The following is a 6,646-nucleotide window of genomic DNA, read 5'->3' as shown; positions in this document are numbered from 1 at the left end:
TATTTATTTATTTATTTTCTTTCAAATCTACACATGTATGGCCAGCTTAACCCTTCCAATTCTGTCTAATTTTTTTGAGTTCAGTTGAAATCTTTTCAACTTCGAACGACTTTTCGAATTTTGTTGCATCAATTTCGAATTCCGTTGAACCAATTTCTAATGTGAATGACTTTTCGAATTTGGTGGAAATGTTTTCGAATTGAATATGAATTACTGAAACGAATCTTGAAAACGAATCGAACGAATTTACCGAATCCAACTACACAAAATTTGTTAGATTTCTAATCGAAACAAAATGAATTTTTTCCTTTTGCACGTGTCTAGTTGGATCATGCATTAATGTGCATTGTGTTAAGGCAAGACGATCTTAAATGCGCTGCCAACAGTCAATAAAGGATCATAAAATGGACATGCAGCATATATTTCAGTGCACCACAACGCACAAAAGTGTGGGACTGTGCATTGTGGTGGGCTGCAGCGCATGTGTGTCAGGACTGTTACATTAGTCTGTTGGGGTGTCCTTGAAGACGTGTGGCACCGCAGCAAGCTAAAGCACATAACGTGCATTGCAATAACGCATGCACTAATTCAATGCACCCTATCACAAAGGTTTGTTTCAGCCCTTATGGTTTGTGTACGTCCTTTTGCTGACTGTTGCTATATGACATGTTTGGTTGGGTTTTTTTTTTTGTAATTGCTTTTCGGCAACAATGTAAATGAAATGATTTCCCTTTTTAATTAATTTGCTTTTAGCCTGGTTTCACACTTGTGCGGTGCGGCATACCGCATGTGATTCGTACAGGAACCACACCGCATTCCTGTGCATATCACATGCGAATTCTGTGCAGTGCGATTTGAGCCATACATTTGCAGGACCCTTTTTTTGTCTGCACGAGAATCAGATTGCATGGGTATTCACACCTATGCGATTCGATTCTGCACATCACACCGCATTTTACGTACCGCTTTGGGGGTATGGCTAACTTAACATACACATCTGCAGCGGTTTGCATGAATGGGGTGCGATTGTGATGCGGTGCAGAATTCGCACAGAAACCGCTGCGAATTCCATACCACATCAGTGTGAACCCAGGCTAAGCGTCAAATAAAAGGAGATCTATGCTAACTCTGGAGTAGCATCTTACTGTATGAGCTGGAAGTGATACAATAGGATATTATTTATGGCTGAAAAGTCTTTTAAAAGTGTAGATTTTTGTAGTGAAAAGATGTAAATAAATTTTAGTTAAAAAAAAGTGTTGTCTTCTGTTTATTTCTATGATTCAGCTTAACACAACTAGGTTTGGTCAATCAGGCCAACTGAAGAATTTTTACCATATAACCAGTTATTCATCTTTCACTGTGATTTTAATCCCAGACTCACTGAAGTGACCAGCCTGAGGTTATACATCGAGATGAAGAAAATCCTCCTTCATAAGCTGCACCCATTTATCTGCAGCCTTCACTTCTATACATCAGTTCAAAGTGCATAGATCAAAGGATTTTTCTCAGCAGTAGAAGGAAGTGGGCAGAGATCTGACATCACACACACTGTACAGCTATAGCATAGAAGTCACTGAAACCTGGATACTCCCCCTCTACATAGAATCATGGGGAAATATACACAACTGTTGTCAGCTGCTATGTGCTGGGCTGGGGGCAGGCGAGCCCCCCTCGGGTTGCTGTGGATTTGGCGTGGACTATTATCAGTGACATATGCAGATAGCAGAGGGAAGAGACTGCAGAGAGAAATTATTCTTGGTGCTTTAGGATGAGGCTAGTACACACTATAGAAGGATATGCTTTGTTCATGTTTCATGTTAGAAGTTTACAGCCATTTTAAAGTGTACAGTATGGAAACCTGAACAATGAACAGTTCAATGTGGTCAGATGTAGGGGAGGTGAGGTGTCGACAGTGTCTGTCGCAGAGAGTAAAGAGCAACCTGGCCGGTTTGGTCCCAAGAGGTAAGCTCCTATCCAGAATGCGAGTCCCTAACCTTTCCCTCCTTGTCAGGAATCTTCCCCTACTGCTAGTTGCTTTCCCTAACCAGCAAGGTCTCTCTCTGTACACCAGCCACATGCACCAAACACGCTAAAAACTGGGGGCAGAGACTTAATTAGACCCTGCTGACCCATGATGGCCGCCGAGGGTCACCTGGATGCAGCACAGCCAACCAAAACACTGAATCCAGTGACCCAGGTAACCATAGAGAAACAATGTTTCCCTCGGACTTCCTCTCTCCAGACTTTAGTGCCACTCGCTTGAGCGTTATCTGCAGTGGAGAAAACAAACTGCACCTACCTACAAATATACTATTGAACAACTTTTATTATACCTGTTAGAGAACTGCAAAAATGGTTGATTCTGCCAGAAGTCCAGTGTGCTTCTAATTTCATGTGTACACTGGTACAAACTGCCCAGATCACCTGTCTTAACTACAGAACACACCCCATGTTATGGGAGAGGAGGGGAGAGTGAGGTGATACATTGTTCAAATCAGGAACCAACATCCTAGCAAGACAGCTCCACTTACCTATAAACAGAGTACAGTAAATGAGAGGTGTAACAATAGGAAGTTTGGTACTGGCAGGATCACGAGGTGAAAATTAGAAAACAAGCCTGAAAAAAAGATAACACATGCAGCCATCATATCTAAGGACTGGTAAGCTGCAATACATAACAGGGTTTAGATATGCTTTAAGATCATTGATCTCAGTCCCTGCATTTGATGCTCTAAGGTTTGTCTTTTTACCTTTAAAGCGGAGCGCCACCCAAAAGGGGAAGTTCCACTTTAAGGCTTCATACCCCACTCCCTGTTAAGGATTGGCATCTTTGGGGAACAGGGAGGGAGGGGGGTACCTGAATTTGACAGGTACCCGCTCCCACTTCCACTGCGATTGCCTAGGAGATCGGAAGTGGAAGTTGTCCTCCCTCCCCGTAGTCTTCTGGGACATGTGACAGGTCCCAGAAGACTACAGGACCATTCACAAAGCGCAGCGCTTCTCGCACATGCGCAGTGGGCACCCGGCTGTGAAACCGCGAGCTGTAACAGCCGGGTGCCCAAATTGAATGGTCGGTGAACCCGGCTGCTGTGAACACACCGCTTGATTGAGGGGTGGGTGAGTTAAAAGTCAGCAGCTACAGTTTTTGTAGTTGTTGACTTTTATTTTTTTAAAATTTTGACTGGACCTCTGTTTTAAGTCTAATATAGTAACATTTTGTTGTTCACAAATCTAGTCGGTTAGAAATCTAGTTGGTATATCCCCTGTATATTCACCAACCAGTGAAATGATCCCTTAGTCACTTGTACTTCAAGTGTTAGTAAACCCACAGCAGTAACGGGGACACAGGTAGCAATAAAAACCTCATAGGAGTTCCAATGCTTCTCCACTCTATACAAAACTAAAAAAGCATTGCCTTTAGTTATAATTTAACGTGTTACCAAACCCACAACAGTAAAATCAGTCTGTATATGCAGTAAAGCATGCTTGTTATACTCACTGTGGAACCTAAGGGGTTAATCCTCTGCATTGCGTAAAAATTATGTTTGATTCTGTCTTCTCTGATCATCCCCTTCTTCCACAGTCCCCATTTCATCTCCTGATAGAACACAGCCTTGAGGCAAGCTGCACATGCTCAGTTTAGTGTGTATTGCTAGAGAGCTTTTTTCTTTTTCTTGGGTGGGTGCCTGTGATCAGCACAGTGCCATTCAGCACTGTCCAGACAGAGGGTCAGGGGTCCCGCAGCCTCATAGGACAGTGATAGGAGAATGAAAACTTTTCCTACAAGCTGTAACCAGTGCTCTGATGGACACTGATAGAAGTCAGAAGACTGCTTTAACTGCTGATGAGAAAAGGGATTTAGCAGTTTATATTTACTAAAATAATTGCATTTCCATGTTTTGTAGGGTCCTGGGTTTAGTAACACTTTAAAAACTGAGAACCAGGTAAAGGGCAAGGCATACATGATGGGGCACCAAGGAATAATTGTATGCATACCAGGTAATATAAGTAGCCGATGTGCTCTATAAAGCTAGGAAGAAAAGGGAATGAACATTGTATATACCAGTGGACAAAAGGTATAGGTCACACCTGCATGCTTCCTTTGTTTATTCTTACTTCTTTCAGAAATCTGTCATATGCATTCTGTTATAGAATATATTTGATCAAGAAGCTAAACTAGCAATTAGAATGGAACTAAAAAGGAAATAAGCCTCTATACGTATAATATGATTACATAGACTATAAAAAAAACATCACACGGGTGGTCCATGTTCCAGCAGCAGAACTCGAATAGGAAGGACGCTGAGGGGTCCTGCTAGTTTTGTTTTCAGCATCAGAAGCCTGGTCCTGGTATATTGAGGCAAGAGGCTACCAGTACTGATGACCAGTATGAGTGTTTAGCTAGGACTGTCAGATCGACCTGCTCTGTTGTATACAGGGAGTGCTGGAATAAGGAATATTCAGTTCAAGGCTGCCTATACGGAAGCAGGGACCAGAAAGTTAAAGTGGAGTTCCAGCTGAAAAAAAAAAAAGTCAGTAGCTACAAAAACTGTAGCTGCTGACTTTTAAAATACAGCGACTTACCTGTCCCTCGGTCCAGCAGTGTCCTCACCACCGCTGGTTTCACTGGCCGTCTTCTCTCCCTGGCACCAGCATCTTTAGTGTGGGCATCCGGCTGTGACAGCTTGCGGCTTCACAGCCAGGTGCCCACTGCGCATGCGCGAGAAGTGCTGCACTTTGTGAATGGCCCCGTAGTCTTCTGGAACCTGTCACGTGTCCCAGGAGACTACGGGGAGAGAGGGGGGAACAACTTCTGCTTCCGATTGCAGCAGAAGTGGGAGCAGGTACCTGTTAAATTCGAGTACCCGCTTACCCCCGCTCCCCAAAGGTGCCAATCCCCAATGGGGAGTGGGGGACAGGGCATTAAAACGGAACTTCCCCTTTTAGGTGTAGCTCCGCTTTAAGGTGTTGGGACCTTTGCTGCGTTTCCTAAGTACTACTGCTCCCACTGTCCACATTTCATTGGTGAAATGGCAGGAATACAGACCTGGGTGGTCCACTGACTTAAGATTTTCGTTTGAAAATTTTCATTTCAAGAATAATTGTTTCATTTTCTAATCGTTAGTGGGGTCAAATCGATGTTCGTTTTCGACAGCAGTAACAGGAACATTTGAAGGGGCAGGAGTGAAAGCTTTTCTCGATCAAACTAATTTTTGGCGAGTGTATGTGGTTATCATTCAGAAATGACATTCATGTTAAAATCGAATGTTAAAAGCAAAAGACAATTTTTGAACAACATTCGTCCATTCATTGAACGTTTAAAGAATTTTCGTATGACTTTTCTTACAAATATTCTCGTTCAAAAATCTACACGTGTATGGCCAGCTTTAGATTGCTCCAAAACCTACTCATTGGAAGTAATAAAACTTCACAGTCGCATGTAATGCATGTGGCCAACAATAGGATCTAGGTATTGCTTGGATTTTTCTGACAACGACAATTAAAATGTACGCCTACAAAATACAGTGACTACAAAGGGGTCACACTAGGAAATAAAGGGTCGCACGGACAACCAGTGCTATTGGACAAAAACATCACTAACCACCAATATTTAGGGGGAACACACCATTGACAACCAACATTTAAAGGGACATCAACCCTGTTATTGTACACATAGGAAGCTGGGGTGCAACTGGAGCAACTCACTGCTTACAGAGGAGCTGCCGGGAACCAGTCACAGCTCTGGAGGAAGGCTTATAGGTAACAACAGGGGTAGTTAATCCGGGGAATATCCAATTCCCTCCTCAGAAGAATTTTTTTCCTCTACTGGAGCAAATTGGATAATGATTAATTGTTTTTTTTGCTTTCCTCTGGATCAGCTGCGGGTATAGGATTCTGTATATGGAGATTTTCTATTTGTTTGTTCTTTTTTTCTATTGGTTGAACTTGATGGACTTGTTTTAACTCTTTTCAATCTAACTTACTATATGACTATGCTGGAGAAAGTAGTAAGGTAAGTATTATAATCTTAAAGGTCTAATGATTGAAAAGTCACATTGATCTATATAGAGTGAAAAAACATAACAGTGGACCCGATATTACTACGGCAGTGATCTTTGGTAGGTAAAGAGAAAAAGAAGAAAAAAAAGGAAAGCAGAAACAGTTGTTCCTCCAGAGCCTTTGTGGTCCAGCCATTAACCGCTTCCTGATCGCCCTATAGCAGAACTACTACAGGGAGGCGCAAAATCATGTATATATACCTGATTTTGCATTTCTAGGTAGAGGGCGTGTGCACCGCCCTACCCATGTTGCCGTTGGCGGCTACAAATGTCAATTACCGGGTCCCGGATGGAGATTGCACCTGGCGATTGCCAAGTATCACTGATGGGAGAGACGTGTAAGCAACACAGGTCTCTCTCCTGCCAGGAAGAACATGCTGCTTTGTATTTCTCTGCACAGCAGAAAAATACACAGCGATATGTTTTACTAGTACAACACACACAGCACATGATGTAAAACAGCACACAGTTAACTCTTTGATCTCCCCAGATGTTAACCCCTTCCTGCCCAGTGTCATTAGTACAGTGTCAGTGCTTTTTATTAGCACTGATCGCTGTATTAGTGTCATTGGGATGTCAGTGGCAGT

Source organism: Staurois parvus, unplaced genomic scaffold, assembly GCF_062004578.1.
Source record: "Staurois parvus isolate SC_StPar_1 unplaced genomic scaffold, SC_StPar_1.0 ptg001418l, whole genome shotgun sequence".
NCBI classification, from domain to species: Eukaryota; Metazoa; Chordata; class Amphibia; order Anura; family Ranidae; genus Staurois; species Staurois parvus.
The sequence above is the reverse complement of the archived record's forward strand: the minus strand, read 5'-3'. Positions refer to the sequence as shown.